Raw genomic sequence first — 19,683 nt, 5'->3', positions numbered from 1 at the left:
AGCAGCGAGGATCATGGCTCACTGCAACCTTGACCTGCTCGGCTCGAGCAATCCTCCCACCTCAGCCTCCCAAGTACTCCGCAGGCATATGTTCCACAGGCACCTGCCACCATGCCTGGCTACTTTTTTTTTTTTTAATTTTTTGTAGTGGATAAAATTTTTATTTTTTGTAGAGATTTATTTTTTGTATTTTTTTTTTTATAGAGATCTCCCTCTGTTTCCCAGGCTGGTCTTGAGCTCCTGGGCTCAAGGGATCCACCTGCCTCAGCCTCCTAAAGTGTTGAGATTACGGGCGTGAGCCACTGTGCCTGGCCTGGATATGTTTTCTTTGCAATTGAGTTTACCATTTGTAGCAGCAAAAGAAAAGAAAAATAACTCCACATTACCTCTCGTTTAGTTTCATTTCGGAGCCAGAGTTTGTTAAAAGTGTGAAATACCGTGCCAGGCTCAGTGGCTCACGCCTATAATCTCAGCACTTTGGGAGGCCGAGGCGGGTGAATCATCTGAGGTCAGGAGTTCGAGACCAGCCTGACCAACATGGTGAAACCCCAACTCTACTAAAAATACAAAAATTAGCCAGGCATGGGGTGCACATCTGTAGTCCCAGCTACTCAGGAGGCTAAGGCAGGAGAATTGCTAGAATCCAGGAGGCGAAGGTTGCGCTGAGCCGAGATCACACCATTGCACTCCAGCCTGGGCGACGAGCGAAACTTCATCTCAAAAAAAAAAAAAAAAAAAAAAGTGTTAAATATCATGCCTTATTAAGGGAGTTTTCAGGGAATATGGTAAAAGTAAAATTTTCTGTTAAAATGCAGAGTAATAATTATAATTAATTGAAGAATTTATAGAATTTTCCAACAGGATATATTAATGATACATTTGTCTGTAGATTGTATAGTCAGTCGTTTTAGAAAAGTGGAAGACCCATTATTAACCTTAATACCTTGTGTTTCCAACAGAGATGTTGACTGTACTTGAAGTACTGAATTGTTTAATTTTTTTTATGTCCCATATATCTTTTTTTTTTTTTTGAGAGGGAGTCTTGCTCTTTCACCCAGGCTGGAGTGCAGTGGCACAATCTCACTGCGAGCTCCGCCTCCTGGGTTCACGCCATTCTCCTGCCTCAGCCTCCTGCGTAGCTGGGACTACAGGCGCCCGCCACCTCACCCGGCTAATTTTTTGTAGTTTTTTTTAATAGAGACGGGGTTTCACCGTGTTAGCCAGGATGGTCTCGATCTCGGGACCTCGTGATCTGCCTGCCTCGGCCTCCCAAAGTGCTGGGATTACAGGCGTGAGCCACCGCGCCCGGCCCCATATATCTTTTGTTGAAAGACTGGAAATAAATGTTGGGCCCAGTGGCTCACACCTGTAATGCCAGCACTTTGGGAGGCTGAGGCAGGCGAATCATGAGGTCAGGAGTTCAAGGCCAGCCTGGCCAACATGGTGAAACCTCATCTCTACTAAAGATAGAAAATAATAGCCTGGCGTGGTAGCGCGTGCCTGTAATCTTAGCTACTCGGGAGGCTGAGGCAGGAGAATTGCTTGAACCCAGGAGGCAGAGATTGCAGTGAGCCGAGATTGTGCAATTGCACTCCAGCCTGGGCAACAGGGCAAGACTCTGTCTCAAAAAAGAAAAAAATTAAAAAGACTGGAAATAAAAAGTCTGCTTGGGGCCAGGCATGGAAGATTATGCCTGTAATCCCAGCTATACCTTTGAAGCTGAGGCAAGAGGATGACTTGGACCCAGGAGTTCAAGGCTGCAATGAACTATGATTGGGTCACAGCACTCCAGCCTGGGTGACACATCTCTGATAAATAAAAAATTTAAAAATAAAAATATAATAAAATGGCCGGTGCTGTTGCTCATGCCTGTAATCCCAGTACTTTGGGAGGCTTAGGCAGGTGGATAGCTTGAGTCTAGGAGTTTGAGACCCCATCTCTACAAAAAACTACAAAAAATTAACCAGGCATGGTGACATGCACCTGTAGTCCTGCTACTCGGAAGGCTGAGGTGGGAGGATCACTTGAGGTGAGGAGGTCAAGACTGCAGTGAGCTATGATTGCACCCCTGCACTCCGGCCTGGGCAACAGAGCAAGACCCTGTCTCAAAAAAGCGTGTGTGTGTGTGTGTGTGTGTGTAAGTAAAATTAAAAGTCTGCTTGGCAGAAAATTAGGTGTATATTATAAAAATCTGTATAGGCACTCCCAGTATTTTGAATGAAGTCATGTCAACAAAACTAGATGTAAAAACCTCTCTGTGAAGTGAATATTATTTCGTTACTAATTTTTATTTATAAAACCAGAAATACTTCACTGAGGGTTAAGGCAGTTACACTTGTTTTTGGTTTTGTTTTGTTTTGTTTTTGTGGAGAATGGCGTCTTGCTATATTGCAGGTTTTGAACTCCTGGGCTCAAGCGATCCTTCCACCTCTGCCTCCTTAAGTGCCGGGATTATAGGCATGAGCCACTGGACGATACCCGGCCTGAGGTGTAGGAAGAAGAAATAATTCCAGTATATAAAGTTGGAAATTATACCAAGAAGGCAGGATCTCTGGATTATTCTGCTTGTCTTATAATTGCTGGGCCTTTCATTAATTTTTAGTATTCACCTGTAGGTTTCCTTTTATATTGAGTACTGGGAGTTTTGATTTTTTTTTTTTTTTTTTTTGAGATGGAGTCTACTCTGTCGCCCAGGCTGGAGTGCAGTCACTCAGTCAGCGCACTGCAACCTCCGCCTCCCGGGTTCAAGTGATTCTCCTCCCTCAGCCTCCCAAGTAGCTAGGATTATAGGTGCCCACCACCACACCTGGCTAATTTTTGTAATTTTAGTAGAGATAGGGTTTCACCATGTTGGCCAGGCTGGTCTCGAACTCCTGACCTCAGGTGATCTGCCTGCCTCTCCGCCTCCCAAAGTGCTGGGATTACAAGCATGAGCCACCATGCCTGGCCTGATTTCTTAATTAGTTGTGTAGTCTTTGGACTTAGTTTCCTGTGGGTTCAGCAATAAGTATAGTTATCTTAATAAAACTCATTTTAGGCTTTTCAACCTCAGATTTTCTGCATATATCAAAATAAATTCTGGTCTGGGTACAGTGGCTCACATCTGTAATCCCAGCACTTTGGGAGGCCAAAATGGGGAGATTGAGGCCAGGAGTTCAAGACCAGTGTGGGCAACATAGTGAAACCCTGTGTCTACCCTTCCCCCGAAAAAAAGCCAGACATGGTGGCATTCTTCTGGAGTTGCCGCTACTCAGGAGGCTGAAGCAGGAAGATCACTTGAGCCCATAAGTTTGAGGTTGCAGTGAGCTATGATTCCCTCCTTTGCACTTCAGCCCCATCCTGGATGATAGAGCAAGACCCTGTCCGTCCGTCCGTCCGTCCATCCATCCATCCATCCATCCGTCCGTCCGTCCATCTATCCATCCGTATTCATTCATTGTACTTAAGAATGAGCTATATAAAAGTGAAACCACAAGAGTTCTAGAAGAACATATAGGTGCATATTCTTATAATCTGGGACAGGGAAAATCTTTCTAAACATGATATTAATATTAGATGACAAACTACGGATAAGAGCATAATGTCAGAATAATCGAAAAATTATTAAAAACTATTTGGTTAGGGCAGAATTTCTGGAATGTTGGATTAAGGTGCTTGGGAAATCCTCCCTCCATAAAGCAGATAAAACTGGACAAATTTATAAAAAAAATCAACCATTTTGAACTTGTGTAGATTGTTCCCAGCAGCATTACTAAATAGCCAAAAATTTGAAACAATCCAAATGCCCATTAATTGTTGAATAGATAAGCATAATGTGTATTCATCAGTAGAATACTACTCAGCAGTAAAAAGGAATGAATCTTGATACATGCTACAGCATGAAGCTCAGAAATATTTTACTAAATTAAAGAAGCCACAAAAGATGACATATCCTTTCATTTATATGAAATGTGGAGGAATAGCAAATTTATAGGGACAGTGAAAGCAAGATTAGTAGTGGTTGTCTAGGGCTGTGAAGGGACATGAGGGATCTTTTGGGGGTGATGAAAATGTTCTAAAATGGAATTGTGATGATTGTATAACTCCAAATTTACCAAAAATCATTGACTTGTACACTGAAAATAGGCAAATTTTATGGTCTGTATATTATACCTCAATAAAACTTATTTAAAATGTTGGCAGGGGCAGAGGGACAACAGGTTTTTTCCCCTGCTGCAAAGGAGTAGTCCAAGTACAGCACATGTCTGCAGATGGCATTTATGTATAATAGATGGCTGCTGCTGTTTTTTTTTTTTTTTTTTTTTTAAATCAGGTGTCCTGAGAGATTGGGGCCAAGAGGAAGATAGAACACTGGCAGTTGGGGTTCATGTTAGGGTTTCAGGCACATCAAAGACAGCATCCTTCTTTGTTTTAAGTTTATAAAATACGGTTCAATAAATACCTGTCTTATAGGATTTGGACAGTTTTTTCCACATAAAGCCTTCCAGAAGATACTAAGAGCTATAGATTTTAATAACTTAACAAATGTAATAATGTTCTACATTGTCTTTGCAAATAGGTGTATACCCCAAGTATGAATGATACCTTATTTTGGATGGGACAGGATAGTGAAAATGGCCATGATGTTTGGAAAAACCAGTTCAGAGGCAATAATTTTTAATACTTATTAGCAAAGTAGTCTTGAAATTATTAATTTTTTTGTCAAAATCCTCCCATTAAAAAATTGTTGAAGAGATCATAATTTGATTTGAATACATCACATTTAATAGAAATTTAATTCACCCTTTCAGACTTTAACTCCCCTCCCCCTATTTTAATTAAATGGAGGGATTGGCTTAGATTCTTTCTAAGCTAATGCTTTGTGGTTTGATCCTGTTAAATTTATTTTTTAAACAAACATCATATTTTAATTTATTTACCCAACAAATAAGCATTAAATATGTTAATCAAGACACACCACCTGTCCTCAGAGAACAGTAATGGGTACATTTGGTCAACAAATAACTCAAAGTCTTAAGTACTAATGTGGTTATTTATTTATTTATTTATGTAGAGATGGAGTTTCGCTGTTTTCACCCAGGCTGGAGTGAAGCAGTGCGCTGTTAGCTCACTGCAACCTCCGCCCCCGGGTTCAAGCAATTCTCCTGCCTCAGCTTCCCTAGTAGCAGGGATTGCAGGTTCGTACCACCACACCTGGCTAGTTTTTGTATTTTTATTAGAGACGGGGTTTCACCACATTGCCCAGGCTGGTCTCAAACCCTTGACCTCAGGTTATCTGTCCCCTCTCGGCTTCCCAAAGTGCTGGGATTACAGGTGTGAGCCACCACACTTGGCCTTAATGTGGCCTTATCTGCTGTCAAGCTACATGAGTTGGAAGCTACATGGGTTGGGGTGGAGAGTTGTCAGCGCTGTTTCAGGAATCATTGCTCCTAAAGGGGAGCCATAAGTCTTTAAGTATGGATAGTTTTCCAGGTGAAGAGCTCATTCGACGAAAGTGTTCATAGTGAAAGAAGGAAATCAGTTGGTGGTCTGATTTGAGTAGAATAACGTATATCCCTTACTTAAAATATAGAATTAACTGTTGGTTGATTCCAGCAAGTGAAATTTTTGACTTCCATTTATTTTCTGTGGTTTTTTTTTTTTTTTTTTTTTTGAGACGGAGTTTTGCTGTTGTTGCCCAGGCTGTAGTGCAATGGCGTAATCTTGGCTCACTGCAACCTCAGCCTCCTGGGTTCAAGCGATTCTCCTGTCTCAGCCTCCTGAGTAGCTGGAATTACAGGCATGCACCACCACGCCCAGCTAATTTTGTATTTTTGGTAGAGACCGGGTTTCTCCATGTTGGTCAGGCTGGTCTCGAACTCCCGACCTCAGGTGATCTGCCTGCCTTGGCCTCCCAAAGTGCTGGGATTACAGGTGTGAGCCACCGCACCCAGCTGTGTGCTTTTGTTCCATCAATTTTTTTTTGTGGATTGATTCTCTCTCTGTCGCCCAGTCTGGAGTGCAGTGGTGTGATCTCAGCTCATTGCAACCTCCACCTCCTGGGTTAAAGCAATTCTCGTGCCTCAGTCTCCCATCGTAGCTGGGATTACAGGCGCATGTCACCATGCCCGGCTAATTTTTGTATTTTTAGTAGAGACGGGGTTTCGCCATATTGGCCAGGCTGGTCTTGAACTCCTGACCTCAAGAAATCCACCTACCTTGGCTTCCCAAAGTGTTGGGATTACAGGTGTGAGTCACTTCTCCTGGCCTGTTCCATCAACTTTTAAAAATCTTCTATCACTATTAATTCTTGATTTTTTTTTTCCTTTTTCTCTTCTTGCCCTCCCTGCCCTTTTTTTTTTCTGCTTACATAAAATTCTTGATTTTAAATGATGGTCCACAGCTGCTGTAGCCTGACTTGTGTCCCATAAGGCCTGATGACTCAAACATCAGAATTGTTGTTCAGTTTTTAGTTTTCAAGATCACTTTTGAGTTTGATTGCTTCCCTGTTTTTTTTTTAAGTTGACAAAATTTTTTCCAAGCTTTGTAATGCTCAGTGTGTAAAGCAAATACACAGCCATTTATGAAGTCTTTAATAACTAATAAAACTAGAATCTACACATTGTCATATAAATTGGAAAATTAGAATATCTTGTTTGTGGAGAGCCCCAAACCTGTTTTATTTTCAGGTTATTTGACTTAACAATGATGTTATGAGACTACATGGAAGAATAATTGGATCTTGAGCTGTTTAAACATGTGCTAAATAGAAAGAAACAAAGCTTCAGAGGACCTCAGGTGACACCTGGTCCTGTCTTCTGATTTTGACAGATGAGAGTTTTGGGGATTTAGATAATTGGCTTAGTAATTGAATCAGTGAAACAGCTACTCCAGGCTCTTTCTGCTGAATTGTAAGGGGAAACCAGTGTCTCTTGAAATGTTTGCTGTAAAAAAAGGAAGACAATATTTTTTGATCAGTTGTACATTTCAAATTCTAAACGTTTTTTTGAGCATTGTTAAACACTGTCAAGCCGTGTGGATGTGAAGGTGAATAAGACAGAATAGTGAATAAGATAGCCTTTGTTGTCACAGGAGTTTGCAAGATTATCTAACATTTAGGAAGTGAGACAAATGGACTCATGCTGTCCCCTGCACGCCAGCAAATGTGTGAAATGTCCCCTTGCTTGTCACTCCACTTCATCGTCCTCCTGCAGGTTTAATGCTGTCTATACATACTGACTTCCTCCTGCTTCTTTCTGCTAGTCATACCTTTTGCCATCTCAGGGTTCCTATATTATTCTGTTCCCTCTGCCTGAAATATTTCTGAATATTCTTCATCTCCACCCCATCCCCCTTTTTAACCTGATCTACTTCTCCTCTGTCAAATTTCATTTCATCAGAGATTATGTCTGTATAGCACACCCCTTACTCTAGTCCCTGCTGTGAAGCTCATAGTTGTGGTTTTTTTCTTTATAGCACTTAGTATATATTATTATGTTTGTTTGTATGATAATTACATTACTTTTCTCAATAGACTGTAAGCTCCCTGAGAGCAGAGACTATTTTTCTTTACTATGTCTCCTGCACTTAGTGTAACCTCAGTTGGTGTTTGAGTATTAGAACTTTTTTTTAAAGCTACGTTGTTGCTATAAATCAGAGTTTAGTTTATGTTTTTTGTTTTAGAGGAAGTTTCACTCTGTTACCCAGGCTGGAGTGCAATGGCGCAATCTTGGCTCACTGCAACCTCCACCTCCCGGGTTCAAGCAATTCTGTCTCAGCCTCCCGAGTAGCTGGGACTACAGGTGCACGCCACTACGCCCGGCTAATTTTTTGTGTGTATTTTTAGTAGAGACATGGTTTCGTCATATTGGTCAGGCTGGTCTCGAACTCCTGACCTCAAGTAATCTACTAGCCTCAGCCTCCCAAAGTGCTGGGATTACAGGCGTGAGCCACCGTGCCCAGCCAGAGTTTAGTTTTTTGTAAAGGGTCATATAGTGACCATTTTTGGCTTTGTGGGCCACACGATGTCTGTCCCAACCCTGCTACTGCAGCAGGAAAGCAGCCATAGATAGACAATATGTAAAGGAATGGGCATGGTCCTTTAGTAAACTTTGTTTACTAAAACGCTAAGCAGGCTGTAAGTTTGCTGACTTCTACTATAAATCATCATCCCCTGATTTTGTTGGACTTGAAAGCCCTTGTTATGCAATCTTGCAAATTCCCTTTTAGGGTTTTTTGAAAAATGATTTTATTTTTGTATGGTAGATGTTAAAGAGGTGGTTTTTAAAAAGTCTGATCTTAAAGTAATGTAAAATACAATCTTAAATATATTAATTATATATTTTTAGTTTCTCCAGTTTACTAGTAGGCATATGCTTTTGTTAACTTTACATTTGTATTTAAGTAAAACATGATTCTTGATACTGATTTTAAAATAAAAAGATTCATTTGGTTTTGGGATAGATTAAAATGTAGATTGAAATTTTACAATGCGTTTAATTTGCAAAAAAGACTATTTTTGCAACCTGATGCTTGAAATACCATGTAATATTATTTTGTTCTTAAGTGACAAATTAAGAAACATTCCAGGTTGCTGTTTGCAGAACTTCTGTGCAAGTAAGGAGTTATTACAATGAAAAGCAAACTCCCTATAAGCACCAGTGTTTATTTTTCTTATTTTTTTTTCTTTTATTTTTTTTTCAGTCAGTGTTGCTCTGTCACCCAAGCTGGAGTGCAGAGGCATGATCTCAGCTCACTGCAACCTCCGCCTCCTGGGTTCAAGTGATTCTCCTGCCTCAGTCTCCTGAGTGGGATTACGGGCTTGTGCTACCTGGCCCGGCTAGGTTTTGTATTTTTTTTGTTGTTTTTTTGAGACGGAGTCTCGCTCTGTCGCCCAGGCTGGAGTGCAGTGGCGCAATCTCGGCTCACTGCAAGCTCCGCCTCCCGGGTTCACGCCATTCTCCTGCCTCAGCCTCTCCAAGTAGCTGGGACTACAGGTGCCTGCCGCCACGCCCGGCTAATTTTTTTTGTATTTTTAGTAGAGACGGGGTTTCACCGTGGTCTCGATCTCCTGACCTCGCGATCCGCCCGCCTCGGCCTCCCAAAGTGCTGGGATTACAAGCGTGAGCCACCGTGCCCGGCTGTAGGTTTTGTATTTTTAGTAGAGACGAGGTTTCACCATGTTGACCAGGCTCTTCTCGAACTGCTGACCTCAAGTGATCTGCCCATCTCGGCCTCCCAAATTGCTGGGGTTACAGGGGTGAGCCACTGTGCCCGGCCTATTTTTCTTTTTTCTTTTCTTTTCTTTCCTTTTTCTTTTCTTTTTTTTGTTTTTGAGATGGAGTTTCACTTTTGTTGTCCAGGTTGGAGTGCAGTGGAGTGATCTCAGCCTCCCAGATTGCTGGAGTTACAGGTGTGAGCCACTGCGCCTGGCTGTTTTTCTTTTTTAATGTTGTTTGAAAGTCTAGAATCATTTTTATGTGCCAGATGAGAGATTTGATCTGATGAATCAAACTCAGATGTCTGCATCTCAAGTGTATTTGTAGAATTATTTTTGTTTTCTATTAATTTAGATTGAATGTCAGAGTTTTTTGTATTTATCTTTAAGCAGTAACCCATTATAGGTATAAAATGAATATTACGTAAGAAAAAACAACTTAAAAATGTTCGGAATTGTTTAAATAAAAACTTTAGACAGAAATTTAGCAGAATTTAGGTGAGCATTAAAGGATTCAGGCAGCATTCAAAACTGGAAGTTCAGAGAGCTCTGCTTTAGAAGCAGGTTTTTATAGGCTGAACACGATAGCAAAGTAAAGGAATTACTTGATTGGCTGCAGCTAGGCATTTACCTTATTTGGATATGATCCAGTGGAAAGTCCCTTGTTAGAGGTTTGTTTTTGATTGGTTAAGCTTAAGTTTCATTTTATGTTTACATTGGGCTTCAGTTTGCTTACGAGGCACTAGAGCCAGCTGTCTCAGCCTAATGGCTGCCCAATTAAAAAAAAAATTAAAATGGCATATAGTTCTCATCATCAGAGTAAGAAACCAAAGAAGAGACCGTCGTGAATGTGATCATTAGATCATGGACTGACACATGTTCACTTAATACCCACAAGAGTGTCTTCACACTTTTTTGTCATGGATGGGGACTTGTTTTCTGTTTATTTTTTATTTTTTATTTTTTTTATTTTTTGATACAGTAAAATACTTAGGAGTTCTTGCAACTTTCTATAAGTTGTTTACATTTTACCCCAATTGCTTTATCATTGTGTGTATTTTGGAGGTATAATTTTTTTCCTGAAAGTGGAAATATGCCCTTGTATCCCTAAATACTTAAGTGCATATTTCCTGAAATCAAAGGCATTCTCTTACATGACCACAGTACAATTATCAAAATCAGAAAATGTAATAATGATACCATACTATTAACCTAATTCACAGACTATATTCAGGTTTCATAGATTATTTCAATAATGTCTTTTATAGCTCTTATACCTCAATCCAATTCAGTCTGTCATCACACACTGAATTTAACTGGCATGTCTCTTTCTTCCTTGCGTTTCCCCTTTCCTCTTTCCTTTTTTCTTAGAGACAGGGTCTCATTCTGGTGCCCAGGCTAGAGTGTAGTGGTGCAAGAATGGCTCACTGCAGCCTTGACCACCTGGGCTCAGGCAATCCCCCAGCCTCAGCCTCCTGAATACTTGGGACTATAGGCTCATGCCATCATGCCTGGCTAATTTTTTTACTTTTTGTAGAGATGGAGTCTCACTATGTTGCTCCGGCTGGTCTCGAACTCCTTACCTTAAGTAAGCCACCTTCCTTGGCCTCCCAAAGTTTTGGGATTGCAAGTGTGAGCCACTGTGGCTCTTTAATTTTTCTTATTCTAAGACAGTTCCTCAGCCTGCCTGCCTCCTCTCCTCCCCTCCTGGTACTTTTCTTTTCTTGACCATTCCAATTTTGAATACAGACCAGTTGTTTTGTACTTAGTTTGGGTTTCGTTGCCGTTACCTTATGATTACATTAATGTTACGAATTTCGGGCTGGAATACTATAGAAGGGATGTATTCTCCTTAATGCTTCATTTAAGGAGGCACATGATCAGTGTGTCTCAGTATTAGCGATTGGTTAATCGTTGTATTAAGGTCATGTCTGCCAGGTTACTCCACTGCAAAAATTACTACTTTCCTATTTGTGATTAATAAGTAATTTGTTGGGTATATTTAGAGATGATGAAGTTGTCCTGTTTTTCATTAGTTTTCTATTCACTAGTAGTCTCAGCATCTAGTGGTGATTTTCTTTTTTTTAATTTTTAATTTTTTTTTTTTGTAGAGACAAGGTCTCACTATGTTGCCCAAGCAGATTTTGAACTCCTGGTCTCAAGTGATTCTTTCACCTTGACCTCCCAGACTGCTGGCATTATAAGCATGAGCAACTGCACCCTACTAGTGGTGATTTTCTAATTCCATCATTGTTTCTGCATTTACATATTGGCATTCTAATGAAAGAATGCTTTCTTTTCTTCCTTAATTGATTAAAAAAATTAAATATGGATTATGCTCTAATCCATTACTATCATTATTTATTTTGATGCTTAAATTGTTGCACAATTCCAGTGGTAGTCCCTTTTCTAACTGGCTTTAGTGTTCTTTTGACATACCCCTGTCATTTTTGAGCAGTCTCTTACTTTCTTGCGCAAGGTGTTGCATGCTTATCTTTTTTTTTTTTTTTTTTTTTTTTTGAGACAGAGCCTCACTCTGTTGCCCAGGCTGGAGTGCAATGGCACGGTCTCGGCTCACTGCAACCTCCGCCTCCTGGGTTCAAGCGATTCTTGTGCCTCAGCCTCCGAGTAGCTCGGATTACAGGCGCCTGCCACCACGCCTGGCTAATTTTTGTATTTTTACTAGAGACGGGTTTTCACCATGTTGGCCAGGCTGGTCTCGAACTGCTGACCTTGTGATCCGCCTGCCTTGGCCTCCCAAAGTGCTGGGATTACAGGCGTGAGCCACTGCGCCCAGCCGTGTGCTTATCTTTTACTTTCCCTGCCCTACCAGAGATCAGCTATTTCTCCAAGGATCCTTGGTTTTAGTAGAAAATGCAGTTTAGAAATCAAAATCTGGGTGTTCATTTATACAAGGGGTCATTGCTTCTAGAACCTCTCAGCAAACAGCTAGGAAGTGTATGTATGAAAGTGTGTTTGCATGTGTATTTCTATGTCTATATATTTTTTGAGAGACAGGGTCTCACTCTGTCACCCAGGCTGAAGTGCAGTGGTGGGATCATAGTTCACTGCAGCCTCAAACTCCTGGTGTCAAGCAGTACTCCCACCTCAGCCTCTCAGGTAGCTAGGACTGCAGGCATGCCCCAACACGCCTGGCTAATTTTGTAATTTTTTGTAGAAATGGGATCTTGGTATGTTGCCCAAGCTGGTCTCAAACTCCTGGCCTCAAGTGATTCTTCCACCTTGGCCTCTCAAAGTGTTGGGATTACAGGCATGAACCACTGCGCCCAGCCACATTTAGGTCTTTTATTTTTTTCTCTCTCTCTTTTTTTTTTTTTTCTGTTTTGAGACAAAATCTTGCTCTGTCGCCCAAGCTGAAGTGCAGTGGTGTGATCTCGGCTCACTGCAACCTCCGCCTACTGGGTTCAAGTGATTCTTCTGCCTCAGCCTCCCAAGTAGCTGGGATTTCAGGTGCCAACCACTACGCCTGGCTACGTTTTGTATTTTTAGTAGAGATGCGGGTTCACCATGTTGGCCAGGCTGGTCTCGAGTTCTTGACCTCGTGATCCACTCGCCTCGGCCTCCCAGAGTGCTGGGATTACAGGTGTGAGCCACCGTGCCTGGCCTCTCTCTCTTTTTTTTTTTTTTGAGACTCTGTCTCACTCTGTCACTCAGGCTGGAGTGCAGTGGTGCGATCATGGCTCACTACAACCTCCACCTCCCAAATTCAAGCAATTCTCCTGCCTCAGCCACCAGAGTGGCTGGGATTACAGGAGTGCGCCATCTTGCCCAGCTAATTTTTGTGGTTTTAGTAGAGATGAGGTTTCACCATGTTGGCCAGGCTGGTCTCAAAACTCCTGGCCTCAAGTGAGACATCCTCCTCAGTCTCCCAAGGCTCTGGGACTGTAGGTGTGAGCTGCCACGCCAGGCCTTATTTCTCTTTTAATGTATAGGTTCTGTTCCTAACTCCCTCCGTCTCCCTTTTTTTTCCTAAGAATCTGGATTGCTTGGACTATAAAGTTTTCCACATTCTAGACTTTGTTAATTGCATCATCATCTTGCCATTAACATGTTCTTGTGTCCCCTCAATGTTTTATAAATTTGCTCAATCATATTGTTTTACGTTTTTTTTTGGTAAAGCATGCTTCATTAGGAGGCATATTAATTTCCAGGTGTCTCTCGTTTTATAATAGTGGCAATTGATCATTAGATTCATTTTTTCATTAGGGATTTGCAAAATGATGATATTCCAGGTATATTATTTTGTCATTTATTAGTTGGATTATTTCAATAGAGATCAATTTTTCGCCAACTATTTTGGGGGGGTGTTTCTTGAATCTTTTATTTTAGATTCGGGTACATGTGCAGCTTTGTTACATGGATGTATTGCATAGTGGTGAGGTTTGTGCTCCTAGTTAGCCCATCATCGAAATAATGAACATTGAACCCAACAATTTTCTCCAACTATTTGTTTAACTAGATGTACAGTTCATATAGGAAAGACAGATGAAATGCTTGATTCACCAGATTTTAGAATGAGTTTGGTTCTCTAGTATTCTCTGAAAGGTAAGTAATCAATTAGTTTTTTTAAATAGGTATTATTATGAACTCATGATTTAAACATTTTGTTGTGTTTCAATCAATTGCAGTTTTTTTCCTTTCTTTTTTTTTTTTTTTTTTGAGGTGGAGTGTCACTCTGTCACCCAGGCTGGAGTACAATGGTGCTATCTTGGCTCCAACCTCTGCCTCCCTGGTTCAAGCGATTCTCCTGCCTCAGACTCCTGAGTAGCTGGAACTACAAGTGTGTGCCAGCACGCCTGGCTAATTTTTGTATTTTTAGTAGAGATAGAGTTTCACTGTGTTGGCCAGGCTGGTCTGGAACTCCTGACCTGAGGCGATCTGCCCACCTCGGCCTCCCAAGGTGCTGGGATTACAGGTGTGATCCACCACTCCTGGCCCAATTGTGGTCTTTTTTTTTTTGAGACAGGATTTTCCTCTGTCACCAGCCTGGAGTGCAGTGGCATGATCTTGGCTAACTGTAACCTCCGCCTCCTGGGTTCAAGCCATTCTCCTGGCTCAGCCTCCCGAGTAGCTTAGATTACAGGTGCCCACCACCACACCCAGCTAATTTTTGCTTTTTTTAGTAGAGACAGGGTTTCACCATGTTGGCCACGATGGTCTCAATCTCCTGACCTTGTGATCCACCTATCTCAGCCTCCCAAAGTGCTGGGATTACAGGCGTGAGCCACTGCACCCAGCCAATTGTGGTCATTTTTTATTGCTCCTCAAATTACCCCATCTTTGTTAGTGGGAGCCTCTTCACATTAACTCTAAGTCCTTGGGACATAACTACAGAAGTGATTGATAGCCTGATTGCTTTCTGTTATGACAAGTTTTGTACATTTTCTGCCCTATACCTGGAGTTGACTATTTTCCTGAAGAGCTCTGCTTCCTTTTATTGGAAAATGCTATTTAGGATCCATAATCTGGGTGCTAGAAGTGAAAGACCCACCTTGTTTTCCTTTTTAAATAACAATATTTATCATCTCACATGGTTTGTATGGGTCATAATTCTGAGGTGCCTTAGTTCGATGGCAGTGGCTTGGTGTCTGCTGTCAAGATGGCTTACTTACATTGTGGGCAATTTGATACCAGCTATTGGCAAGATATCTCAGCCTCTCCCCATGTGGAAGGCTCTTAGGACTGCTTGAGTGTCTTCACAACATGGTAGCTGGCTTCCTTGAGAACAAGTGATCCAAGACAGCCAGCAGCATCTTTGGATTCATTTTCTTGTCAACAGTGGGGTGTAGTGCTCTAGCTGTGAATTCAGACAACCTGATGCTGACACTAGCTATGTGGCATTAACTTGTTTGAACATTACTTTCCTTAGCTATAACTTTGAGACAATAATACCTACCTTATAGGCCCTTTAATATAGGACCTTTGTAGCAATGCAGGGAATCAGAATAGTCTCTGACACTTAGTGAGTACACATGACAAACACTGAACCTGCTGCTGTTACTATTATTACCACCATCACTGGTATGAAATGAAGCCCTAAAACCTAGTAATTAAGTTGCCCTTGACAGAAATAGCCTTCCTTCCTATTTGTCAAAAATTGCCATGACAGAAATATTGTTTACAGATAGCAGATATATCCCAAGTATGGTAGAAGGTTAAGGGTTAGAGAATTATAACCACACCTGTTTGACTATATATATATATATGCAGGGGATCTTTCATGCCGAATCTGTATTCATGTAGATTTTAGTATAGGATATGTGTCATGTGATGTGACCCAGGAAGAAGCCAAGACCTCCGCCTTCCCCCGGCCATCTTTTTTTGCTTTTGCTTTTGCTTTTTTTTTTTTTGAGATGGAGTCTTGCTCTGTCACCAGGCTGGAGTGCAGTGGCATGATCTCAGCTCACTGCAGCCTCCATCTCCCGGGTTCAAGCGATTCTCCTGCCTCAGCCTCCCGAGTAGCTGGGATTACAGGTGCGTACCAACACGCCCAGCTAATTTTTGTATTTTTAGTAGAGACAGGGTTTCACCATGTTGGCCAGGATGGTCTTGATCTCTTGAGCTTGTGATCTGCCTGCCTCGGCCTCCAAAAGTGCTGGGATTACTGGTGTGAGCCACAGTGCTTGGCCTTTCTTTTTCTTTTATTTTTTAAAGATGGGGTAACACTGTGTTGCCCAGGCTGATCTCAAACGCCTGAGCTCAAATGACCTGCCCGCCTTGGCCTCCCAAAGCGTTGGGATTACAGATGTGAGTCACTGCACCCGGCTACCACCACCCACAGTCTTTTAACTTTTTGTTTTAAAATGTAGATTCACAGGAAGTTATAATGCAAAATGTACAAGGAGGTCCGTTGGACCCTTCACTCAATTAGCCCCAGTGGTACCATTTTGTGTAACTATAGTATGGTATCAGTTGTCAACCTTCGATTTTTATTTAGCAGAAATTGACTGAGCAGCTATTATATGCTATCTCTTTGAGGTATAAAGGATTAAACTCTGACCTTATGGGTTTCCGTCATCTCTCTGGATTGTCATTGTTATTGTTCTTAAAATATTTTTTATTTTGGCTACTCATTGTTGACACTTATATTAGCAGTTATTTTAATGTTAAATATTGTGTTATTTCTGACATTTATATTTGCTCTGTTTTAAAGCAATTTTGCATTGTGTCCCCATCTTCCATTTATAATCTTTACAGCATCAGAACCATGTTGCATGCATTGTCTTATTTTAATCACGTGCCAGTTTTGCAGTGCTACCAAGTCTGGATCTGAGAGGCAGCTTGTGTGAATCATTTACATACATTTCTGTTTATATTCCCCAAATTAATTTGCAACTTTATGTTTTTCATCCAATTACATGTTCAAAACAGATTTTTAATAATTGATTTTAAGAAGGAATTTATTCTATTAGGATTTAAAAACTGGCTCAAAAAGCAGAAGCTATTAAACAATAGCAGAAACCAGACAGTATATAGGACTTTAAATGGTAATTGCTAAACATTTGAATGTTCCCAAAAATGTGAGTCTGTGTGTCTGTGTATGTCTCTACATGTTATTCCACTAGGGATTTGCACAGATAGGTTTTGCACAATATCCTTGCTGTTATTGTCAGCCATAAACAAATTACACGTATTTAACAAGTTAATGTCAGATTGGCCAGGAGCCACTGGGAGGTGTGTACTTAGTGACATCAGCTGGCAAAGAGCCCTGGTAACAGGGAGGGTTGGAAGGGTAGTGGAGAGAGAGGAAGCAAGAGGGAGGGAGAAAAAGAGAGAGACTGACTGTATCTGGGGATTCTGGCAAGGTGAAGAGCTGGTCTGTTTGGCAGGACCTTCCCATCTGGGATCCATCTGTGTTTCCCTGGAATGGGACAGGCAGCTCTAGTCAGTGAGAAATCGCAGATGTGAGAGAGCTGACACATGTCCAGCTAATGAAAGGAGGAGGAAGGCTGGTCTCCGATTGAGCTTTGAAGATTAGGAGGAGAAAAAGAGGAGCTTTGGAATATCTATTTCAAATAAATTTGGTGTATTTAAGAATCTAGATTGTTTATAATCTGGGCATTTGGGGTAAGTACATTTTAATATAGTTTTGGGGGTTAAAGTGCACAATTCTCTGCCTTTCAAAGCTTTTTACTTCTTTCAAATTATGATGATATGAATGTTTTTTGATATTTGATACAAGAGTTCAGCCTTTCTACTCAGTTTTGTTTTAATGCCTCATTTTATTTATGTTTCTATTTTTCTGTTGCCAACTTTATATTTGAATGTCATGCTTTTTTGAATGCAAGGTTTACTTAATAATTAGACGTAATATATGAATTATACAGCTAGAAAAGTAGTCCCACAAATATTTCTGTAAGGTTTTCCACGTTGGATTGTTCTGTGATGTTTAGAGGGAATTTTTCCCCTTTAGTATGCATAATACAAATAGGCCATATTAAAAAGATGGCTCATAAAACACTCTTTTCTATTGTCTGATTTTATTTCAGTATATGCAGGCAAATTATAACTAAAAGAAAACTAACAGCATCTCTTCATTTTAGATATATCTAACAGTTTTTCATTTACATTTTGCTCCTATGCGGTTTTCTTCTGTTTTCTTGCTACATGTAAAATAAATAACATCAATGAATCTGACTTGAATTGTGAGTTTGGGGTAGTTTTGTCATGCAATAAATTCATGTGCATATAACTATGTACTGTGTTCTGTAATCCTTGTTAGTTTGTGATGCCTATTTTAGATTTTTGCTATTTCTTATATATAAGAAATAGAGATGGGTCTCACTGTGTTGCCCAGACTAGTGTCTTAAACTTCTAGGCTGAAGTGATCCTTCTGCCTCAGCTTCCCAAAGTGTTAGGATTGCAGGCATGAGCCACTGCACCTAGCCACTTTTTACTGTTTCTATACATTGTATTCATGTTTTTGAGGCCTTCGAATCTAGGCTTCCTTTCCATGTTCTATGGAAATAACATAAGTTTGGGAGTTACACAAACTGTGTAGCCATTATTTACTAGTTCTGTAATCTCAAGCAAGCCACTATTCTCTTTGAATCTCTATTTTGTGTAATTCTTGACTGATGTTGTTATTGGGGAAATTTGTCTGGCACATAGAAAGCATACAAGTTAGTTTCAAGTGTTCTAGATGTTCACTTTTTTTGCTGCGATAGGTTTCTAAACCCATTGCATTTTTAACTTCAACTCCTGGGCAAGAATGGGTCTGGCCTGTAGTTCTAGTTTTCAGGGCGCCCTTCCTCTTGCTGTACTCGTCTCTCAGATTGTCTGCATCTATTCTAAATGTTCTATGCTATCTTTGCCAAACTATACCAGAACAGAAGAACTTTGGAAAAGTCAACAAGCAGGAGTGAGGTACTGAATTGTACTGCTTTGTGACGACACTGTTGAAATTATTCCCCCCACTCCGCGACCTCCCGCTGGAAAATTGCTTTTCCCCCGTATATTACAAGTCATGCAAAAATTCTACCATTTCTCAAATAGAAACTTTAAAAAATATTTTTATTCCTTAAAGTTCTTCAGCCTTTATTTCTATTAATTGGGTAATTAAGTGGACAGTATAGTACTCTTCAATTTCTTCCTTCAATTTTATAGTCAGATTTCTTGAGGTGGAGGGGACTTTTTTCTTTTTCTTTTTTTTTTTTTTTTTCCCCGAGATGGAGGTGGCGCGGTCTTGCCTTACTGCAACCTCTACCTCCTGGGTTCAAGCTATTCTGCCTCAGCCTCCCGAGCAGCTGGCAGTACAGGCGTGCCACCATGCCCGGCTAATTTTTGTATTTTTAGTAGAGACGGGTTTCACCATGTTGATCAGGCTGGTCTTGAACTCCTGAACTTGTGATCCGCCTGCCCCAGCCTCCCAAAGTGCTGGGATTAAAGGAGTGAGCCACTGCGCCTGGCCCTCTTTTTTTCTTTTCTCTTTTCTTTCTTTTTTTTGGGACAGGGTCTCAAACTCTGTTGATCAGGCTGGCATGCAGAAGCATGATCATGACTCACTGCAGCCTTCACTCTTCCGGACTTCAGTGATCCTCCCACCCCAGCCTCCTGAGTAGCTGGGACCACAGGCACACACCACCACGCCCAGCTAATTTTGGTATTTTTTATACAGGTGGGGTTTTGCCATGTTGCCCAGGCTTGTCTCAAACTCCTGGCCTCAAGCAATAGGGCCACCTCGACCTCCCAAAGTGGTGGGATTACAGGCGTGAGCCACCACACTGACTTGAAGGAGACTTTTAAAATGGAACTTTTCCCAAGTTTTCTTTTTTGTTTGTTTGTTTTTTTGTTTTTTTGTTTTTGAGATGGAGTCTCGCTCTGTCACCCAGGCTGGAGTGCAGCGGTGCGATCTTGACTCACTGCAAGCTCCACCTCTCGGGTTCATGCTATTCTCCTGCCTCAGCTTCCCAAGTAGCTGGACTACAGGCACCCGCCAACCCACTCGGCTAATTTTTTGTATTTTT

General features: G+C 41.1%; 1 protein-coding gene across 3 annotated transcripts in view; it reads left to right on the top strand.

Annotated features, from left to right (window-relative positions):
- Positions 1–19,683, top strand: part of CBFA2T2 (CBFA2/RUNX1 partner transcriptional co-repressor 2) — a 158,856-nt gene that overhangs the window by 52,143 nt on the left and 87,030 nt on the right. The window contains exon 1 of one of the 3 annotated variants that reach the window (XM_003273538.4): positions 16,679–17,284. The exons of the other annotated variants lie outside the window; for them this stretch is intronic. The gene's annotated coding sequence lies outside the window, so the exon portion shown is untranslated. Of the gene's footprint in view, positions 1–16,678; positions 17,285–19,683 lie in introns of those variants that run through there. 3 annotated transcript variants of the gene reach the window in all.

This window comes from Nomascus leucogenys, chromosome 13 (genome assembly GCF_006542625.1).
Source record: "Nomascus leucogenys isolate Asia chromosome 13, Asia_NLE_v1, whole genome shotgun sequence".
NCBI lineage: Eukaryota > Metazoa > Chordata > Mammalia > Primates > Hylobatidae > Nomascus > Nomascus leucogenys.
This window is presented reverse-complemented; position numbering and strand designations above follow the sequence as displayed.